Source organism: Podarcis liolepis (assembly GCF_965112155.1).
Source record: "Podarcis liolepis genome assembly, chromosome: Z".
Lineage (NCBI taxonomy): Eukaryota > Metazoa > Chordata > Lepidosauria > Squamata > Lacertidae > Podarcis > Podarcis liolepis.
This window is the reverse complement of record NC_139570.1, coordinates 13,035,231-13,058,042: the sequence shown is the minus strand read 5'-3', so window position 1 is coordinate 13,058,042 and position 22,812 is coordinate 13,035,231. Positions and strand designations below refer to the sequence as shown.

The 22,812-nt window shown below is 41.9% G+C and overlaps 1 long non-coding RNA gene across 1 annotated transcript; it reads left to right on the top strand.

The window, feature by feature from the left end:
- Positions 1 to 184: 184 nt before the first annotated feature.
- On the top strand, positions 185 to 21,438 carry LOC310698924. Its single transcript, XR_014521826.1, has 3 exons — positions 185 to 281; positions 20,311 to 20,404; positions 21,010 to 21,438. It is a non-coding gene; the product is annotated as an uncharacterized lncRNA (long non-coding RNA).
- Positions 21,439 to 22,812: the final 1,374 nt, after the last annotated feature.

Here is a 22,812-nt window from a genome sequence, read left to right as displayed (position 1 = left end):
TTTCTTCCTGTGCTAATATTAAAAGTGAGCCAAGCTGAGGAGGAAAACTCCTTATACGACCAAGAGGCCCATTTTAGAAGTGCTCTTCCACCCACATTTGTTTAGTGTATCTAAGGGAAAACAGAATTACACCCACTGGATCCACTTTCACATTCTTATCACCCTGCCATATGTTTACAGGTTCCCAGTTCAGATGTTTCAGGAAAAAGGCTGAGGTGAGAGGAGGTCAGAGCAGGTCGGAGATTGATGAGCTGAGGAAATCTTACCCGAAACAGAACAAGGTAGGGTATTATAGGTTGGGGGGGGGGAATTCTTGCATCCTTTCAAATCCTGTTGCATGCACAACTGCAGCAGATCCCTGTAACAGTTCATGATGGATGCCGATGTGCAGAAATAATATCATGTCCTCACATGTACACAGAAACCCATTTTGCTGGTGCACAATGAGTAAGGTGCTGAGCAACCACTGAAACTATGCCTAAATCTCCCAACTTACCTAAAGATGTCCCAGTTAACAGAAGACTTCCCTCTCAGCACTTTACAGGATCAGGTCCTAACACTGCAGCTTGCCACCTGTCTAACTTGATAGAGGTTCAAGATGGCATCTTCTTGCCTCATCAACTCTCCATCTGCTCTGTGCTCTTCTCTGAAAACATCTCTTTTTCTGCATCCATTTATCTTTCCTTCAAAATATTAATTATGTCTTCTGCTTCCTGTTCCCCAAGTGGCTCGAGCCTCAAAGGAACTCTCATAAAAATAAGTTTCCTTTGGGGTAGATGGCACAAGAAGCTTCTGATGTCTTAAAAAAAAAACAACCCAACCAGTTACAGGTAAAAGTACAGGCCACATATTTATTATGGCACGCAAATATGTTGCAGGTTTTCTGCACGTACAAAGGCAAACAGTATTAAGGTCAGCTGTGAAGGTTAATCACACAGTTACACTAAAACACTGTTTATATTAGGAATGGACAGATGTCCGGATTTTCACTTTTTGAAATATGGCTATCCTAGCATAGCAGCATTTGGGGAGAGCAGGGTGGGAGCGGTTGCTGTGGTTCAGGGTAGGGAGAGGCATGGTGTGGAATGTGGGGGTAGGCCTGGTAAGTGGTACACAGCACAGACAGGTAACTTGGGGGATTTTAGTTGTCTTATCAGCCGGCCCTTGGGTCTGTGGCTGCTGTTGCTGAATGCTAGATCAGCTCAGAGTAAGACGCCCCTCATTCATGATCTGATTGTATCAGATGCAGAGTGCTACAGGATCTGGTCTGTATACAGAGACTTGGGTGAGTGACCAGGGTGGATCTGGTCCCTTCCAGCTGTGCCCACTGTGGTACTCAGGTAAAAGTACAGGCCACATATTTATTATGGCATGCAAATATGTTGCAGGTTTTCTGCACGTACAAAGGCAAACAGTATTAAGGTCAGCAGTGAAGGTTAATCACACAGTTACACTAAAACACTGTTTATATTAGGAATGGACAGATGAGCCTTGTGTTTGCCCCTTGTGACCAAATGTGTGTGTGTGGGGGGGATCAGTTGAATTAATAACAGACTTTCCCACAATGCCTTGCTGTCAGGACCAACCAAACTATTTAGGCACCACCTTATACCAGCTGCCAGTCCTCCTGAGATAAAGAGATAGGATGGGATGGAGAACTATATCCTTCCTGCCAATCCAGTCAACAGCCAAAGAACTAAAAAAGCAAATTCCTACTCAGACCATGAGTGACTGGCTGCTCTTAGACAGTAGGGTAGTGAGTGCTGAGGCAACTCATGCATGACCATTGAGGAGCATAGCATAGGGTTGCCATATGTCCGAAATTTCCTGGACACAGCCCAGATTCGGCTGTTGGAAACAGTGTCTGGGTAGCAATTGCTGAAATATCCGGATGCATGGCACCCCATGTCAAAAGTGTAGGGTTTTTTTTTTTTTGCACACTCTATGTCATCAACTGGGCAGGAAGAAAGTGATCTGAAAGTGGGGGATATTGACATAAGTTCTTTGTCACATCACTTCCTGATAAGATTTACACTTATAACATCTTTTGTCCTCTGCAGTGGTGGGGGACCTATGAGGATGGTCCACCCTCAGAGGCTGATGGATCCAATGGATTTCCAGACAGTTCTGAGAGATTTTCTGGCTGCACCGGCAAAGCAAAACTTCCAGAGGCTACTGTCCTCTCCTACTTCCCTCTGCTGCCTGACTGGCTGTCCTTTTGGCAGCCTTGGGTAGCTCCTAATGGGTTGACCCACGCCCAAGTCCACTCAAATTGTCCAATTTGGTTTGGGTTTCATCTGAATCTGAAAAATATCTCTGATTTTTTTTGGGGGGGGGGGGTCAGGGCAGGGAATGGAGCCCACCACACATACAAAGGAGATTCTATGAGGTGCTCTCCTTTTTCTGGGGTGTGGGGAATGAAAAAGGGTGTTTTTTTCTTTCAGGGAAAAAAAGTTATCTGAGGAACTTTAGCTCAGCTCAGATATTGTGTCATGAGTCAGGCGCACTTTCTGACCCCACGAAGGGCAGTGGGTGAACTGACAGGAACCACAATGCAACTCCACAGACTGAGTCAAAGCTGCTCAGATATCCCCAATGCTCCTTGTCATAAACAGAAGAATGAGTCACCAGCTTACAACAAAAGCAGAATATGCTTGGGCAGTTATCACGGCCCATAAACTTTCAATGTGTCGTTCTGTTCATTATGTCCCTGTGAATAATTATGGAAGCATTTAACGAGCACTCGGTAAATAGCATTACTGGACCAGCTAGATTGCAAATAACAACAGCTGTTTTCTTGGTAGGGTACAGGAGAAAATAAAGCTTGTTTGGTTTAGGGGGTCTATCCAAAGATAGTGATGAATATCCCCTCTGCCAAGATAATTCGCTATCACTGGATATTTCGTCTCCAAGGCTTTGAGTGAGTCATACCACCCCCTGTAGAGCCTGCTGGTCATTGAGGGGGCACTTAAAGGCAAAAATCTTGAATCTCTTTAGTCACCAGACTGTTGGCGTCATTCCCATAGGTCCCATTTTTCTCCTCAATCTCACTACAAGCAGGATGGCACCAACGCATTTAAAGCAGCGGTAGAAAACACCCCAAAGTCTATTAAATCTTACAATAACAAGTCCCCAGATGAATGCAATTAAAGCACTAAGATTTACCGACAGTACATGTGGAGACCTTCAAAGGCAGTCTACTGCTACTCCAGGCAGCAAGGGGAAAGAAACAGAGAACTGAGAAGTTAAGAAGTAAATGTGTGTCCTAAACCAATGACTGAAACATCGAAGAAATTATTGTGCCTAACCCAAAGTTCACCTGAGCCAGAAATCTCTATAGGTGAAGCAAATATGATAGCTATGAGGGCTCAGCCAGACTTTCTTTGAGGTTGCATTTCTAGACACAGTTCTGAGTGTTAAAGCTCTTTGTCCAAATGTGGGTGTTTTTCATTTTTATTTTTTGGTCCCAGAATTTCCCCTGAAAAAACCTGTTTTACCACAAACAGCCACCAGATTTCCCACAGATTGTGTGGTGCAAAAGGGAGTTTGAATGAGCCCTCGTTCAAAGACAGGAAGCCAGAAGGACTGCATTCCCTCCTAGAAACCTTCCAGGGACTCTTTCCTTTCTACAGTAATCATTATACTAGCTACACAGAGGCCAAATGTTCATCTACACATCTTCATTTAGGGAACCCACTTAAGGACACATTCCAGCCAGGCAAAAACACTCAGGAGATAACAAGGGCTGGTGAGTAATGTGGCCTAAGAAGATGACAAAGCCAAAGTGCATTCCAAAGGCTGCATTTGGCCCTCAGGGCTGAGGTTCCCTAGCCCTGATTAGATATAGATGTAAGCCATATTCACAAGCCTAAAAGGGCAAATGTTGAGACCATAAGATAGCAATAAATAGAATTGTAGAATTGTAAAGTTGGAAGAGATCATGAGGGTCATCTACTCCAACCCCCTGCAATGCAGGAAACTTTTGCCCAACATGGGGGTCAAACCTCAGGTTAAGAGTCTCATGCTCTTCCAATGGAGCTATGCCAACTTCCCATCAGTCCCAGTCAGCATGGGAATGGTCAATGTTGATGGGAGCTGTAGTCTGAAACATCTGAAGTCCAATGCCTGGGCTACTTCTTGAGACAGGCCAACCATCAATTCCAATGCAGCTCCTGGACTTTAGTAATTGCCTCTCTATCTCTCTGCAGCTCCCCCTGACATAAACAATGTGGGAGTCCCCCCCATCGCCACCTTCAACAAACCAATCCTCTGCCTATATAATGTCTACATTTCTTTAGGATCTCAGACAATGATCTTCCCAGCCCCTGTTACAATGTTTCATTAGAAATGGAGATGGAAGAATGTGATTTTATAGATGCAAATATTTTACCAGCTACTGATATTTTCTCAATGTAGATGTATTGATCAATAGTCTATGTCTGTCGCTTCCTCCTGAGACTGTGCATCAACCTTCCATGAGATCATACTCTTTCTTAGCCGTTAGTATGAGACATAGAGATTACTTTCATGTGATAGGAAACAATCCATTACGCACATATTAAACATCTTGGATTCAAGCCTCAGACTGATTCACTGGCTAGCCTTGGGTAATTCAAGGTTTCTTAGCCTCCATTTCCCTGTTTGTAAAATAGAAAATGACCTATCTTACAAGATTTGTGGGAGGATGAAAAGGGGTGGTTTTTTAAAAGAAAGTTGCGCATTGAAGATACTATATATAGCATTAATTATAATTACCTAATACATAATTCATATATCCTCCTTACCATTCAGTCCAAAATACTCTTTTGATTAGGATTTGAGAGATAATTTGGCTTTTTGTTTTAAAATGTTCAAATGGCTGGACTTGTCAAAGCTTTGGGATGCTTCCCCACTACTGACAAGCATGCATTCTTTGATGTTCATTTGACACTCCCTAAGATTGAGGGCACAAGGAGAAGGGGACGGCAGAGGATGAGATGGTTAGACAGTGTTCTCAAAGCTACAAACATGAGTCTGACCAAACTGTGGGAGGCAGTGGAAGACAGGAGTGCCTGGTGTGCTCTGGTCCATGGGGTCACGAAGAGTCGGACAAGACGAAACGACTAAACAACAACAACATATCCTCCCCCAACTTGCCTTGTTTATGAAGCCTTCATCTTCTGCTTTTTTACTTTGTAATTTGAATCATCTGAACATCAATCAGCCAGCTAGCCTCTCACCTCTGCATTTTCAATTTGCCCTTCTTCACAACCCAGGTGAAACAGATTGTCTAGTCCCTAACATTATCTAGGTATGATTCATATCACAGTATTTTTGAAACTAGATAGACAATCTGGAATCCACTGGCAAGGCAAAGTCCTAGATCATTCCCAAAATGCATTTTGTTTAAAATGTTTTAACTCTGATTTTTAGCTGAAATGGCTCCCAAAGTGGCTTACAAAAATCTGTAGCCAGAGACTTACCTGTCCTGAGGCTTACAGTGCAAGAGACATGCCATGCAAAGAAAAATGGATATGTAAGGAAGCAGGGGTGGGGGCTGCTGCTAGGTGACAGTTTTGTGGGAAACCAAAGACAAATGGTCTTTTACTAGAGGAGATAGAAGTGCTTCTTATCTTTCCTCTGTTCAGCAGCCTCATGGAATGAAATCTGCTCTGCCATTAAGTTAGAAAGAGCGCATGCCTTTCATGTTGAACTCTGACTCACAGAGATGTTAACTGAACAGGATGTTGATTATCCGGTTTTTGAATTAGGAAACTTATGGAACCTACTCAGGCTTTTGTGACATACGTCTGAACCTCTCAATTAAGGCACAAGTTAAGGCATGGGAAGAGAATATGGTTGGTTGTTACTGTGCCTAGTAACAGGCAGGCACAATTAAGCTTCAGGAATGGCCAGACTTGTTATATAAATACCTGCAGCCTGGCTTTGTATGCCTACTTGGTCAGTGGATCAGAATTGTCTGCTGGATATAACCTACAAAGTCACAGTATAAAAACAAAAAACGACTTGTATAATTTATTTGTTTGTTTGTTTATACTCCAAAGGGAGGTATAGAAAATAATAATAATAGTTGTTGTTGTTGTTGTTGTTGTTGTTGTTGTTGTTGTTGTTGTTGTTGTTGTTGTTGTGAGTCAGACCATTGGCCCATTTTGCTCTGTACTGCCTACAATAGGAGTAGTCAACATGGTACCCTTCAGATCTTGCTGGATTCTGATTCCCTTAAGCCTCAACAACCATCATGGCCAGTGAAAATGTAGCACCCTGCTTGTGGTTAACGCTTAGCTGGAATGAAATATTCAACGCAGCAACAGAGAAATTAAAATAATAATTTATTTGTCAGACAAATAAATGAGAGGCACAGTGGTATATGGTTACCAAGCTCTGGCCTGGCCTCCTGCCATTATGGCCAGCACTTATATTCCCTTAATCCAGCCCCCTTTGCTCCTCCTGTGGCTGCCTCTGTTCAATCAGCCTGATTGAAATTTCTATTGGCTGATTGCTATAACCAATCTTAAAAGATATACCCATATCCTCCTGTCCTTATATGGAACACAAAGAGCTATATATTGTTACATCTATAAATGACAAATAAGTAGTAATATATCTTACATGTGTCTCAACAAGGAATCTTAATTACCAGCTCACCTCTTGCCCTCCAAAACAGATGGTTAATAATTTTAAAATTTTATCTTGAACAGATGTCAGAAACCTTGGGTTCATATTCTCATGCATCATCAATGAAATATCTCCTTTTGGAGGTCTTTAAACAAAGGCCTGACAGCCATTTGTCATGAGTGCTCGATTGGCGTCTCATTTCTGGCAGGGGGCTAGGCTCATCTGCCCCCCTGGTCTCCTACAGCAATATGACTCTATGAAATAAGAATTTAACATTTCTTTCTTTCTAGATCCTTTGCATAATTACATTTAAGCCAGCATATTTCATACATTATCATAGATAGCTTTTTAGAAGGATAAACTTCCTAAAAGTAACAAGGAAGGAACAGTTTACAGCCTCAAAATAAAATAGGAAAAAAGCCTCTTCCCCTGTTTACATTCCCCCCCCCCCTTCTCCAGCCAGTTGCTTTGTTTCCATGTGCTCTTGGCCTTTTGTCCTGTGGCTCAAGTTTAACGGTTTTATTTTACTATTTACTCATTCCTAATTATGTTTATCTTCTGTAACATGTAGGGTCAGTGTCCTCACAGTCTGTAATTCCAGCTTTTACGACTTTGAGAATTGTTTTCTGCTATAAATCAAGGGGGGGCCCTTGTCTAGGAGGAAAACATTGCCTGTGTTCTTTAAACAGCTGGCCTTCTTGCCTGGCATGAAACTTTTGAAAATCTTTAAACTCTCTCTTTAATTTAGGAACCTGATCAAGATATAAGCCAATATATGCCTTGATTAAAAATGCAGTCTATATTCAGATGCCACATTCCCCCCTTTCAAGCTCAAGGACCTTGCTACCAAGCGTCCTTGATAGCTTGATCTTCCTGAGTTAAAGCTCTGTATAGGGCCATGATATGAGGTAGAGTTTCATTCGAAATCATCTTGCTAATTGTACTTCTAAAACATGAAATGATACATGGCATCATACATAAAACCATCACTACTACTGTCAAGAAAAACAAGCAAGACAATAGTATCCCTTTGAGTCCTGTGACATTGGGTAACCAATTGGTTAGCCATCCCATATCCCATCCTTCCCATGTTTGTACTGGGACATGTGCTATATTCTCCATCTTTGTGGCCAACACACGGATTGCCTCACCATTATCAGAAATGTTAAAGCAACAGGCATTCCCTGTCAAGTTCAAGACTCCACACAGGCCTCCCTGCCTGGCAAGTACATAATCCATTCCCATTTTCAGCTGCAAAATAGCGGCTCTACTTTCATCCAGCTGTTATGCAATAAGTCTCAAACTCTGGGCCGTTACATTGGTTACAAGTTCCACTACTGCTTGCAATCGAATTATTCTGTTTAGATTATAAATAGGATCCCGTGCCCCTTGTATGAGCTCACCAGGATTCCAGGAGGCAGGATCATAATAAGCTATAATGCGCTCTGGTGGCCAATCATCAGTACCGCTCCAACTTTGGGTACTTCCTCCTGCTATATGAGAAATATCAGCGTTTCTTCGTGTTCGCTTAGCTGAACTAGTGGGCATAATCCACATTGGTGGTAATACCCATCCCAGGAAACAAGTCCCACTCCATTTGGAAGGGAGTTTCTTGTATGCCCATTCTCCACATATCCACCACAACCATCGGGTCTGAGGTTTTTGGTACGTGGAGTACAGAAGGCGAAATAGCAAAAGAGGTAGAGAGTTCACAGTGCGGTATGTTAGATTGCCTTTTTCTGTCACAGTTATGTTCCATACCACTTTCCATGCATGAATAAAAGGAGGTGCACAGGGCAAGGTATTCCGAGTTCGATAGGTAGTACCGTGTGCCCAGGTATTCTTAATATAATCCCAAGTATAGTGGCAATGAGAAGAGCCTACCATGGGAGGATCAGCTGCATCTGATGATTTATGTACACAGAATTCCCCTTGTACAGGTATAACTCGTAATGGTTTAGTTGAGTTCCATCCGGGGAAATTCTGTATTTCTGTTTGGTGTGGTATTTCGCTTACCATACCAATGGCATCTAATGGTATCGGTAATAAGGGCATACCTCCCTCTGAATCATCTGGCCCAAGAGAGCAAACAAGGCAATTGGTCCTATTTGCAACACTGGCTACCATTTCAGCTAAACCTACCCACATATTGTGGTCATAGCGGAATCCATATTTAGCAAATTTGGTCAGATTCAAGGACCCTTCCTCTTCCCAAGGGATCAGGATTAATAATAAAATCATGTTGATGTCTAGCATATGCATTCCTTCCACAAAAGATTACCTTATTGTGATAGCATAAATATTAGTCCCAATATAATTCCCCCAGTGACAGGAATGGGGAACCACCAAGACCAAAACATATATCCCAAGGATCCCCAATGTGTAATATCCCTGATAATTGTTCCACAAGGGGGCAGTCAATCAATTGTATAAGAGAATCTTCCCTCTCACAGTCGCTGGTTCAGACGCTCCTCAAGCTTCAGGCGTGCGCAGGTCAGCCAGCTTCCAGGTTTGTGGCTGCAGCAGGCTGGTCGTCTAATGTTGCCCGTGACCTAGCCCGTTCCCCGTAGGGCTAGATACAGGGGTTTTTGGAGAGAGTCAGTTTTAAAGGATTAGAGGGGTCACCTTTGCACGTCCAACTGCCTTCGGACTTCTTCAAACGGGAGTGATGAATCCAGGGGGTCACCTCAGCTACCTTCACCGCTGTTGGAGTAGAGAGCAAGACGGTGTAAGGTCCACGCCACTTAGGTGCAAGTGGATCACGTTTCCACTCTTTCACCCATATGCTATGCCAGCCTGGAGCTGATGAATCGGCTTGGCAATGCTGCACGGCGTGCGCTCGAGGGCCCACCTGTTAAGATAAAAAAACAAACAAACACGGGAGAGAGACAAAAACACGGGAGAGAGATTGCACTTATCCCTGTGTCACATGGTCTCCTATTTGTTTGAGGTCAGTTGGAATATCCTGAACAAAGGAGGGCGGCCTCCCATACAGGAGCTCAAAAGGTGACAACTTAAGTCTTTTTGTGGGTGCGCACCGAACACGAAACAGTGTTATGGGTAACACGTCTACCCTCCTGAGACTTTAGACATATTAGTGGGCTTCTGGCATGCCCTGCAGATACCTTGCACAAGCGTCTGGTGATAGGTGGTAAGCCTGGCCAGGTGAATTGCATTGTTTGGATCCCAATTAGGATCTTCCAAGGGAAAGTTTTCCTGGAGATGACGGTCAATATTATAAATATTTCCCACTCTGGCCTGCTCACGCAAATATATCTGTGCCTTTTCAATTATGTCTCTCCTTTCCTCAGTGGTGAAGAGAGTATTCAGGAGCTGGCGACAACCTGTCCAAGTAGGACTATTAGTATTTACTATTGAAGTCACCAAGTCCATCATAGCCTGAGGTTTTTCTGCGAAAGATGGGGTGTTTTCCAATTCATCAGATCCGTAGTTGTGAATGGAATATATTGCAGGGTCGAAGTTCGAGGTGGCCGTGGTCCGGGTTGCCCGTTAACCAGCACAGGCTCCTCAAGTGCATCAAATACTCTTCTAAGAGGGGCTACTACGTGACCTTTTTCTTCGCTTTGCTCTAGGGGCCTCAAATCATAGGGGATGGTATCTGTCCCAAGGCGTTCTTTTAGCAGCTTTATACGCCTGGCTGTATTGCTTGCTGACCGATTAAGGTCTCCCTGTAACTTCTGTAATAATTCTCTAGGACTTGGATGTACAGGGGTTTGGGGTAGGCAATCAGTTGTTCCACTAAAGGAGACTGTAGATGGAGTTCTACTGGGACTCACAGGTGGAATAACCACTTCTGCTTGGGCTTCATTATAGGACTCCAATGCCTCCTGAAGATATTTATCATAATCTATCAAGGAATCAAGTTCTGTGACTCCAGCCCCATTATTCATTCCACTTTCTTGCCTTGGGGTTACAACTGGTGGAGTGTTTGGATTAGGCTCCCTTCGATGTGGAGCATAGGGTGGAAGCACCTCTTCCTCTGGTCCCTCAAAAATAGGTTTGAGTTTATTTGGCAAGATTCCTTTCCTAGCTTTGACTTTTACAGCCAATAATTTGCATCGTTGGACTTTGCATTCCCTTATCCATGGAGGATTTTTATTTAATGTGCTCAGCCAAGAATCTATATATGAAAATTGTTCTGGGCACCCTCCAGTTTCTTTGGTGATGTTAGACCAAAGTTTGCTTACTAAATTTATATCAAAGGTTCCTTGAAATGGCCATTCAGTAATTTCTTTTGGCCACTCTAGTTCACATAACGTTCTCAAGCGTTCTGGCGTCATTTTGACTCCATATGCCCCTGAGAAGGCTTTCTTAAAATTATTTAACATACATTCAAAAGGTGTATTTCCCCCCTTTGAACCCCCAACTCCCATTGTATGGCCCTGTGAAGTATCCACTCAGTCACTCACACACACACCTTACTGGTAAACGAAGTAGTACTCACTCCACACTTAGGTCAGCTACACATTGTACTTTCTCACACATGCAATGCGCTAGATACTTCACCACACACTACCTCCCAACTTTCCCTTTCCCTACACCAGATCACCATCTGATGTACCCAGCCACCTAGCGTACTCAGTTCCCCTTTACTGAGACGCAGAAGTTTGATCAGGACTTCTCTTCCTCCCAATTAATTGGAGGGCCAAAACCCCTTAGTGCACTTACCCTTAGCTGGTTCCCTGTTTATTTCTCTGGTTCCCCCCCGGTCCGTCGCCATCGGTGGGCAGGGTATCAGACAGACGAGACTGCTGCGTTCCCCTGGAAAAAAATTTTCCAGTGCGTGCTGGGTAGGCACAGTTGTCCTCTCTCTTGTACCCCGTCCAGTGAGGCGAAGGGGCTGCGTTCCAGCAGACCACTTATCCGAGTCACGGCACCATAAAATGTAGCACCCTGCTTGTGGTTAACGCTTAGCTGGAATGAAATATTCAACGCAGCAACAGAGAAATTAAAATAATAATTTATTTGTCAGACAAATAAATGAGAGGCACAGTGGTATATGGTTACCAAGCTCTGGCCTGGCCTCCTGCCATTATGGCCAGCACTTATATTCCCTTAATCCAGCCCCCTTTGCTCCTCCTGTGGCTGCCTCTGTTCAATCAGCCTGATTGAAATTTCTATTGGCTGATTGCTATAACCAATCTTAAAAGATATACCCATATCCTCCTGTCCTTATATGGAACACAAAGAGCTATATATTGTTACATCTATAAATGACAAATAAGTAGTAATATATCTTACATGTGTCTCAACAAGGAATCTTAATTACCAGCTCACCTCTTGCCCTCCTTGCCCTCCAAAACAGATGGTTAATAATTTTAAAATTTTATCTTGAACAGATGTCAGAGACCTTGGGTTCATATTCTCATGCATCATCAATGAAATATCTCCTTTTGGAGGTCTTTAAACAAAGGCCTGACAGCCATTTGTCATGAGTGCTCAATTGGCGTCTCATTTCTGGCAGGGGGCTAGGCTCATCTGCCCCCCTGGTCTCCTACAGCAATATGACTCTATGAAATAAGAATTTAACATTTCTTTCTTTCTAGATCCTTTGCATAATTACATTCAAGCCAGCATATTTCATACATTATCATAGATAGCTTTTTAGAAGGATAAACTTCCTAAAAGTAACAAGGAAGGAACAGTTTACAGCCTCAAAATAAAATAGGAAAAAAGCCTCTTCCCCTGTTTACATTCCCCCCCCCTTCTCCAGCCAGTTGCTTTGTTTCCATGTGCTCTTGGCCTTTTGTCCTGTGGCTCAAGTTTAACGGTTTTATTTTACTATTTACTCATTCCTAATTATGTTTATCTTCTGTAACATGTAGGGTCAGTGTCCTCACAGTCTGTAATTCCAGCTTTTACGACTTTGAGAATTGTTTTCTGCTATAAATCAAGGGGGGGCCCTTGTCTAGGAGGAAAACATTGCCTGTGTTCTTTAAACAGCTGGCCTTCTTGCCTGGCATGAAACTTTTGAAAATCTTTAAACTCTCTCTTTAATTTAGGAACCTGATCAAGATATAAGCCAATATATGCCTTGATTAAAAATGCAGTCTATATTCAGATGCCACAATGAGACATGATGGGAACAGGAGTTCCACAATGAAGGCCATTATGTTGGCTATTCCTGCTCTACACTGTCTAGCAGGTTTCATAAAAAGGTATTTCCAGCCTTATGTAGCATTTATAGGACTTTTCGTCTACAAATCATGAGATATGGCTGTTGAAGTGGATTCCTAAAGAATCCTCAATCTAGGTGCCGCTAGTTTGGATTCCTATGTGTGCACACATGTAGAGGAGGACATTGCTTATGATAGCTACAGGAAAATATTCAAGATGGCAGAAAATTGCATTTTATTGATGATTTGAGTCCTGTTTGCCTAACAACCCCCCGTTCAGAATGTCTATTTCAAACCTTGTTTAGCTGAGCCTTAAAAAGGAAGCAGATTATTTTGGCATTTCTATGTGACCATATTTCCTTCTGTTTCCCTTAGGAAAACAGGGTAAAACATAATGAATTGCTTTGTTCATATTAAGCAAGACTCATTTAACACATATGTGTTGTGATCCCTCCATAGATCTCAACCAGCTTCTCAGCGCATATATTTTTTAAAGCATCTGTTTAAGTTTAAAAAGGAGTTTGTCCAGAAAAAAAAGCCTTTGACAATGGAAATCATGTTTTTCATTGTAGCCTCAGAAGTTGTTTTCAGAAAAATAACTTTTCACTGTTCTTGAGCCAAAAGGAGGCCCTTTAATACGAAGCACACACAGCAGTTTGATGTCGTACGTTTTCGACAACTTAGTTACATCCCATAAATGTCTAGACAAACGTAATTAAATGCAATGAAATACTTTTACGCCCACTAAACAGGATTAATCTTGCCTTTTTCAATTGGACTTGGATCAAGTTCTCTACAGGGCTAAAATACATTGGCTGGTTTGTTGTTGAGCTATTGTTTCTTTTGCTGCTTTTTTCTTTCTTTTTTGAAACCTGGTATGTATATATATGCCTGCATTCTGAATAGTTGCTCTGAAAGATAAAATGTGCCTATTCTTTTTTTCTTCAAAAACCATTGTAGCCACAAAGGGGAAAAAACCCCCCAAATAAACCCACATTCCATACTATACAGTTAAGAACATTCAAAGAAAATAGCTTCTCTGAATTCTGGGAACTGTAGTTTTTTTCAAAAAAAGGATGCCGGGAATTGTAGTTTTGTAAGGGGTAAATGACATTCCCCAGCATTTCTTTCTGGAAAGCAGTATGCTTTAAATATGCTATAAATGTAAGACATAGATGTAAATTAACATGCAATTAAAGTTCTGTGTGAAGGTAGGTAGCAATAGATTTATAATATCAATAATAATAATATTATTATAATAATTAATAATATTATTAATAATAAAAAGCTTCTTTGGCACCTAGTGGCTGGAGTCAATCAGTGATAGCAAATTGTTTATTTGCTTAAATAAATACACACACACACACACACACACACACACAAACGAAGGTCTTTTGTCAGTGATTTATAGGTGGTTAACAAGGTTAGAACATGACAAATTGTTTTAAAATGTCTGACTTTTTATTGTGCTTTTATTTGATGGTTGATGTGTGCATAGGCACATGCACACACAGACACAAACAGCAGAGAAAAGCACAATTAAAAGCTAGAGCATTTGAAATGCCCACAGCAAAATCTTATGCACATCTACCGATAAGTAAATCCAGTTGAGTTCAAAGTTATCATTTACTCCCAAATAAGTGGCTAAAGGATTTTAAGACGGTAAGAATGATTTGAAACAACCGGGCTTTTTTCAAAGGCTTTTTGGCTGGCTCCAAGGTTGCTGCACAGTAAATATACTTATGAACACACTAGATGGGATGTTGCTGGTCACTCATTATTACCTGATCCTTCCAGTCTTGGATGTTTGCTATGTGACAACATCAAGAAGGGCAAATGAAGCCCTCACTCTGAAACAGCCTTTATCCCCAGCCGGAGAGCTGGAACTCACCAGACAAAGAAATAAAGGAGAAGAAGCTCATAATAATAATAATAATAATAATAATAATAATAATAATAGCTAACAGTAATTAAATAATAATAATAATCTATTATTTATACCCTGCCCATCTGGCTGAGCTTCCCCAGCCACTCTAGGTGGCTCCCAATCGAGTGTTAAAAACAATACAGCATTAAATATTAAAAACTTCCCTAAACAGGGCTGCCTTCAGATGGCTTCTAAAAGTCAGATAGTTGTTTATTTCCTTGACATCTGATGGGGCAGGCACCACTACCAAGAAGGCCCTCTGCCTGGTTCCCTGAGGGAACCGCCAGAAGGCCCTCAGCGCTGGATCTCAGTGTCCAGGTTGAACGATGGGGATGGAGACGCTCCTTCAGGTATACAGGACTGAGGCTGTTTAGGGCTTTAAAGGTCAGCACCAACACTTTGCATTGTGCTCAGAAATGTACTGGGAGCCAATGCAGATCTCTCAGGATGTGTTATGTGGTCCCGGCAGCCACTCCCAGTCACCAAACATCAAACAATATATTAAATTAAAGCAAATCATGTCCTTCAAATCATGAAGAGCCACATGTTGCAGTGAGATCACCCAACTGCCTTCTTGTTGCTGGGGTGGGCCCGTTTGGATGACCTCCGCATCTCATTGGTTGCCCCTTTGTTGCTGGGGGAAAATTTCTGTCGCTTGGGGTTTGATTGGCAACTAAGGGGCTATTTAAGGGGCTCTTTCGTATTATGCAGCAGATCTTCCTCCCTCCCTCCCTCTAATTTAAGGTTGTGTTTTTGACCTTGCTATGCCTGTCTAGAGGTCATCTGTTTTTGGAGCAGGGGCCCCGTAGGAATTTTGGCACTTGGCTGATTGGCTGGTGTCGTTTGGTTTTTGCCTACCATACAGTAAATCGTCACAACTTTGTAAGGTTGGCGGTTACGCATTGGTTCATTCTTTGGTGGAGGAGATTATGGATTGGCTGTGCCTGCCCCTCATTTTTGTTGCTGCTGCTAGGGAATTCCGTTAAAGGAATCCAGGGGCAAAAACCAAATGGCACCAGCCAATCAGCCAAATGGACAAAATTCCTACCAGGCCCCTGCCCCAAAAGCAGACGACCCCATGACAGGCATAGCAAGGTCAACGCAATAGCCCTAGATTAGGGAGCGTGGGTGGGTGATCTGATGCATGCAGCAAAAGAGCCCAGTCAGTGCTGCGTGACTTGATTTTATAACCTTTGGTCCATCCCCCTAAATGGCAACACCAAAATTTGCCCAGTAACCCAACTGCCCAATCACTGTGGATGGTCATCCATACTAACCCGCCCAGCAACAGAGGGGTGGCCTGTCAGACCCCACCGCAACACATGCTCTCTATGAAGAAGAACATGCTTTAACAGCACATAAAATGGGAGAAATGCTCCACTAAAACTCTTCCTGAATAAAGCGTATCTAAATCATTGGTGATGAACTTTTTCTCAGCCTGAGGGCCTCACTACATCTCACCACCCTGACCTGAAGCTTCCATAAAGCATAGTGTTTGGACTTGATAGATCACACTTGCAGGGACATTATACCAGGTAGGTGCCACCCCTGAGAAACTCCCCTGAGAAATGGCCAATGTCTCTTGGTTTGTATTGGGACTCACCCTCATTACAGTCAAACCTGTTTTCTGGGTGACAAGGCCTAGTATTTGCATGCCTGTTCCCTTTCAATTTCACTCCTAAAATATCACTCAAAGGCAAAGGTGTTTTTCTCTTTTCTTTTCTTTGTTGTTTGCTGATCCTGAAAATGATAGTGGAAACAACCTGCCAATTTTTCATTTAGCCCCATCAAAATGCTTTAATATTAACTCAATATGTTCACATGAAAATGCAGCCGTTTCATTTATTGCAGACTCTCCAACTGTCCCTATTTTACAGGGATGTCCCTGATTTAGAGAAGCTGTCCCAGTTTCTGATTTTATCCTGGAATGTCCAGCTTTTCCTTAGGACATTGGAGAAATGTTGGAGGGGATGGTAGGATGTCCCTATTTTCATTGGACAGATGTTGGAGGGTATGGAATTATTTGACTCCCAAACCACCTGAAGGCAATCAAGTATAGGGAAGTTTTTTAAATGTTTAATGTTTTGTTATGTTTTTATATATGTTGGAAGCTGCCCAGAGTGGCTGGGGCAACTTAGCAAGATGTGTGGGGTATGTTGTGTATTGAGTCAAAGGATTTTATATCTGTATTATTATTGTCTGTATTTGCATTAGGGTAAAGTAACTGCCTTTTGGTTTCAAGGGGTACAGCTACTATTGGTTCATTTAAGCTGCTGTATTTGGATCCTCTGTCTTATTGGTTTCCTCCAAAAGGCAGGACTGTGATTGCCTGATATTGTTCCCTCCAAAATGTATTCTTTCTAGCTAGTCCCCTGTCCCTATAAATGTAGCTTTCCCCTCATCAGGTCTCAGTCTTGTTTGCTTTAATAAAGAAGTGTTACTAGAGAACTGTCTCCAGTATATTATGTCAAGAGAGCTGAAATCACAAACCCCACGTCACAACAGGGTATAAACAGTAAAATCATCATTATGGAATGGGACATCCCTGTTTTCATGGGAGAAATGTTGGAGGGTATGTTATTGAGCATCTGATTTGCATTCAGAAGGTCTAAAGTCCAATTACTAGTGTATCTAGGCAGGGCAACAAATATACCCTGGTTCAATCCCCAGCCCTTTATAGTAGGACTGGCAGGGAACCTTGGCTGAACTCCTGAAGACCTACTGCCAATTACTGTAAGTAGTACACAAATGGCTAACGACCTGACTCAGAAGAAGGCAGCTTCCTATGTTTAGAATGAAAATGTACAAAACATGCACCCCAGCTGCTTAGTTTTCTTAGCCATCCTCCATTGTCATGTAAGTGATCTGCAAATGATCTTAATGCTCATCTAGATAAAATGTGATCATTGGCTCAACTCCTTGTATCCAATAGTTGTGTGTGTGCGTGTGTTGTGGAAGCAGAATAAACTGCTGTAGCTGTAAGGCAAAGCTCCCAAGAGTCATCACACCAAAGACAGATTTCCATCAATGTTGTCCTGACAGTTATCCCAGATTTGCAGGAAGTAGGAAATGTTTCAAAACAAGTGATCAGTGTCAAGGCTCTTTAAACGATCTGCCACCAAAACGAACATTTCTCAGTCAGCAGAAAGGGACAAATGTTAGACATGGTGAGGCAGCATATATCAAGTGGTGACAGAAGTGCTGTGGACTTCATAAGGAATGTGTAGCTGGCAACATAGACCAAAATGGGCACAGACAGGAGATGCATAGTGTATGTATTATGTGCTTATTTTTTCATGTCCTAGCCCCATATTTTTTAACCTACTTCATCCAGATGGTTGAGTAGGTAACACACCTAAAAGGAACTGCCAAATTCAGTGGAGCTCTATTATTGTGCTAGGTGCAGTTCTCAAAGAGATGGTTCTCTTTTTTTTTTTTAAAATATATATTTATTAAAGTTTTTTCCCAGTACAAAAGCATATTACAAAAACAACATTAATTGTATAGCATCTTTCCATTATTACTTTGGACTCCCCCACGCCTCCCGCAGACACTTACATCATTATACAGTTGTTTCCAAACAAATTATCATTTTATCCATAATCATAATTTTGTTCATTGACATATAATTTAGTCTTAAATCCAGTTTAGTGGTAGACAATCATTTCTATTCTGACATCCCAGTCAGCATTCAACCAAATTACAATACTTTTGTAAATAAATCTTAAATTTCTTCCAGTCTTCTTCCGTCCTTTCTTCTCCCAGGTCTCGAATTCTGCCGGTCATCTCAGCTAGTTGCATATAGTCCATCAGCTGCATCTGCCATTCTTCCAGAGTGGGTAGATTTGGAGTCTTCCAATTCTTAGCAATCAGTATTCTTGCTGCCACTGTTGCGTACATAAAAAATGTTCTGTCTTTTTTTGACACACTCTGACCGACAATGCCCAAGAGGAAGGCCTCTGGTTGCTTAGTAAAGGTGTACTTAAGCACCTTTTTTAACTCATTATATATCATCTCCCAGAAGGCCTTCACTCTAGGACAAGACCACCAGAGGTGAAAAAATGTTCCTTCATTTTCCTTACATTTCCAACATTTATTATCCGACGAATGGTATATTTTAGCCAGTTTAACTGGGGTCATGTACCATCTGTATATCATTTTCATTACATTTTCCTTCAAAGCATTACATGCAGTGAAGTTCAGCCCAGAGGTCCACAACCTTTCCCAATCTTCAAACATAATATTATGCCCAATATCCTGAGCCCATTTTATCATTGCCGATTTAACCATTTCGTCTTGTGTGTTCCATTTCAGCAGCAAGTTATACATCTTTGAAAGTACTTTAGTCTTAGGTTCTAACAGTTCAGTTTCCAACTTTGACTTCTCCACCTGGAATCCTACCTTTTTATCATTTCTAAACACTTCTTTAATCTGAGCATAGTGTAACCAGTCTCGCACTTTGTCTCTCATTTTCTCTAAACTCTGCAATTTCCAATTGTCACCATCTCTATCTAGTATCTCCCAATATTTTGGCCAATTGGCCTCCATATTGGCTCCTTTTCGGGCCTTAGCCTCTAGGGGTGACAACCACCTCGGAGTTTTATTCTCCAGTAAGTCTTTATATTTTAACCAGACATTAAAAACTGATTTTCTGACAATATGGTTCTTAAAAGCCTTGTTTATCTTAGCCTTATCATACCATAAATATGCATGCCATCCAAATGCATTATTAAAACCTTCCAAATCCAGTACATCCGTGTCTTCAAGAAGTATCCAATCTTTCAACCAGCAGAAAGCTGCAGCTTCATAGTACAACTTTAAGTCTGGCAGGGCAAAGCCCCCTCTTTCTTTCGCATCTGTTAATATTTTAAATTTAATTCTGGGCTTTAATTCTGGTTCTCTTCCCCGAGAGAAGTCTCATTTTGCCATACATTTTGTATTTTGAATTGTTGTTAGGAGTGTGCTCACAAATACCTAATATGAAATACAGAGAACTACCTTAAATTCAGTCAGACCAATGGGGTATCCATCAATTGGGAGTCACTCAGGTGTAGGGAAACCTACAGCCAGGGGTCCAGGATAAGCAACAGTGCAGGTGGTCTTTGCTAGGATGCTAAACTTCCAAAAGCTGCCCAAGGGTACTAGGTTTTGATGCCAGGAGTTTTGACCAGAGAGTACCAGGTTCAAACCTCACTGCATTTGTCTTTAGCCTTTGTACAGTGGTACCTTGGGTTACATACGCTTCAGGTTACATACACTTCAGGTTACAGACTCCACTAACCCAGAAATAGTATCTCAGGTTAAGAAGTTTGCTTCAGGATGAGAACAGAAATCGGGCTCTGGCGGCGCAGCAGCAGCATGAGGCCCCATTAACTAAAGTGGTGCTTCAGGTTAAGAACAGTCTCAGGTTAAGAACGGACCTCCAGAACGAATTAAGTACTTAATCTGAGGTACCACTGTACTATTTTTTGTGAACATATGTGGATGGGAAGCAAAGTAAATTCAGCAATTTAAAAAAGTAATAATAATCTTTTCCCTTTTTTTGTAAGAATAGCCACTTTAGCAAGATGACGATGACAACAATAATGTCGTCAACAACAACAACAACCAGCATGTTTTCCCCTTCTGCAGCTTTAAGGAGGAACCTCTGGTCTGAGGACATCAGAGGAAGGAGAAGAAAACTATAGCAAACTGCTCAATGCACAGAACTTCCTACAAATACCAGGTTTGTTTATTTATTTTGTAAAGAAAATTAGAATAATGGATGATTCCTGATGCATTAACAATGCTTTGGAAACAAGATCAAGTAATTCCAAAATATTAGAAATCCAGCCGAGAGTTCCTGAAATGTCCCTAACAAGAGACAGTCAAGCTACAATCCTCACCCTACTTACCTAGGAGAAAGCCGCACTACATTCAACAGGATTTACTTCTAAGTAGATATGGTTCGACTTCTGCTGTGAGTCATTGTTTATTTCAATGGCCTATTTAGAGTGAAATACAACTGCTGTGTAATCTTATACACTGAAAAGAAATCAGACCCTCTAACCTTCTGTTTTGTATTTTATACTCTCTTTTCTACAGCACTGGAACATATTTTTCAATCAATTGCTGATTGTAATTCTTCTGAAAAATTCCGATGTAATTCCCCACCCCACTCCAAAAGTCAATATTAACAGATGTTGTTTGCTTAAGTCTGAAAGTCTTCCAGAAATATGCTTCTGTCAAATGTATCCATCTATGGTTTCATAAAGTTTCAGATTCATAGAATCAATATCAGCAGCTGTTCTCTACTCTCTCTCTCTCTTATTTAATTTTTTCTCTCTCAAGGCATTACAGAAGTGCTTCCTCCTGCATAATTTTGAAAGAAAATTGAAATCACCAAGTGTATGACAGCTATCACTGTTTCCAGAGTGCACACGCCTGTCAACTTCTTGAGATATACATTGTCTTCATCTAATATCATTGGAGACCAATAATTAAGCAGAAAAGAGAGTTTTAATTAGTTCATGATGAATGCTTGTCTAAATCGATGTAGCGTAGGCCATATGTGCGAGACACATCTATATTAGTGCTGGATTAGCATTCCAGGATCTGCAATGACAACGCCAAGTAATAGCTGTATATTGCTGAGCTGTTGAAAGGAAAGGTAAGGTATGAACACATTCCATAGCTTGGTAATCATTTTTTTTTAAAAAAATGGCACAAATTAGAATTACGTCTGAAAAGCTTGAGAAAATAAAAGTGGGCTGTGTCTGCTACTGAAAGGACAATATAGTAGATGCCACACTCAGGGGCGTAGCATGGGGGGAGGGGGGCGTGGCCCAAGGCACACACTTTTGAGGGGCCACAATCAGGCGCCCCCCACAACAGGCACATAGCCCTGGCAGCGGGCAGCTTGGACTAGTGGGCAGGTGGATGGAGGTAGCAGGCGAAGAGCCTGTGTAAGACCCCTTGGTGTGTGCCACTACCCCAGCTGCCCAGTCCACCGGGGGGGGGGGTTGTGTGTGTGTGTAACACTTGCCCCATTACAGGTACCAGCAACCCATGCTATGATGCTGCCACACCCATTGCTGGGGGAAAAAACACAACCCCATCTTTTTATTGGACTTTTTAAAAAGAGTATAAGCATATGTTAATAAGAGAACAATAACAGCAGAAGAGAGAGGATCAGAGACTGCAGGAAGAAACTTATTAATCAGGTCCAATCAAGGGCATTTTTGTTGTTGTCCATATTTTAGACAAGATCATCCACCAATGACGGACAATAGAGCCAAAAAAGGGTGAAAGGGCCCTCTTTCTTTCAGATGTCTGACTCACCTCGTATGGTGAGAACATGCTCAAGATGCTCTCATTTAAGATATTAGTGTCATCAACCTGGCGTCTCTGAGTGGGTGTGTGCCTGAGAGTGCATTCTGTGTGAAAGGTCTTTATAAATATCCCCTCAAAATTATGTTCCTTCTCACAGTGAGGGCAGATATATCCCTCCCTCCCTCCCTCCCTCCCTCTCTCTCTCTCTCTCTCTCTCTCTCTCTCTCACACACACACAGAGAGATTCAAAGTGGTCCCTTCCTCTGGGAGGGGATCTGGTAGCCAAAAGAGACTAATCCTCCAATGAGAAGGAATGGACTAGCCTGGTATTTAAGGCTTCTCCACCCTGTTTTCTCCCTCCTTGTGCCTTTTGCGATGCCAGCCCTCCCACTATAGTTCCTTTGCTTAGCAACTATTTCAGGGGCTGAGAAGGAATTTTGGGGGAGCCACTGAATGGCACTTTTAAATGTGACCTGAATCAGGTTTCTTCCCCACTCCTAGCTATGATTAGGCTTTAGTGGGTCTGATCCAAGTATGCACTCATTCCATCTGGAGAAGGAAAAGAGTTTTGTTTGACAGCAAAAGCTATAGCATCACACTTAAAATCTGGGAACTAGTTTACTAACAGAAATATACACATTGATAGTGGCATTAATAGCTGAATAGTCAAGAGTCCAGATGTCTATCCAAGTTTTGTTTGTTTTTTCAAGTTCAAAATGTGTCTCTAGAGTGCCCTGTTCTTATTTTCTGGATACAGACATGCACACAGGGAAGCTTTCAGTCACAGGGCTCTAAAATCATTGTTTCAGGTGTATGTGGTGA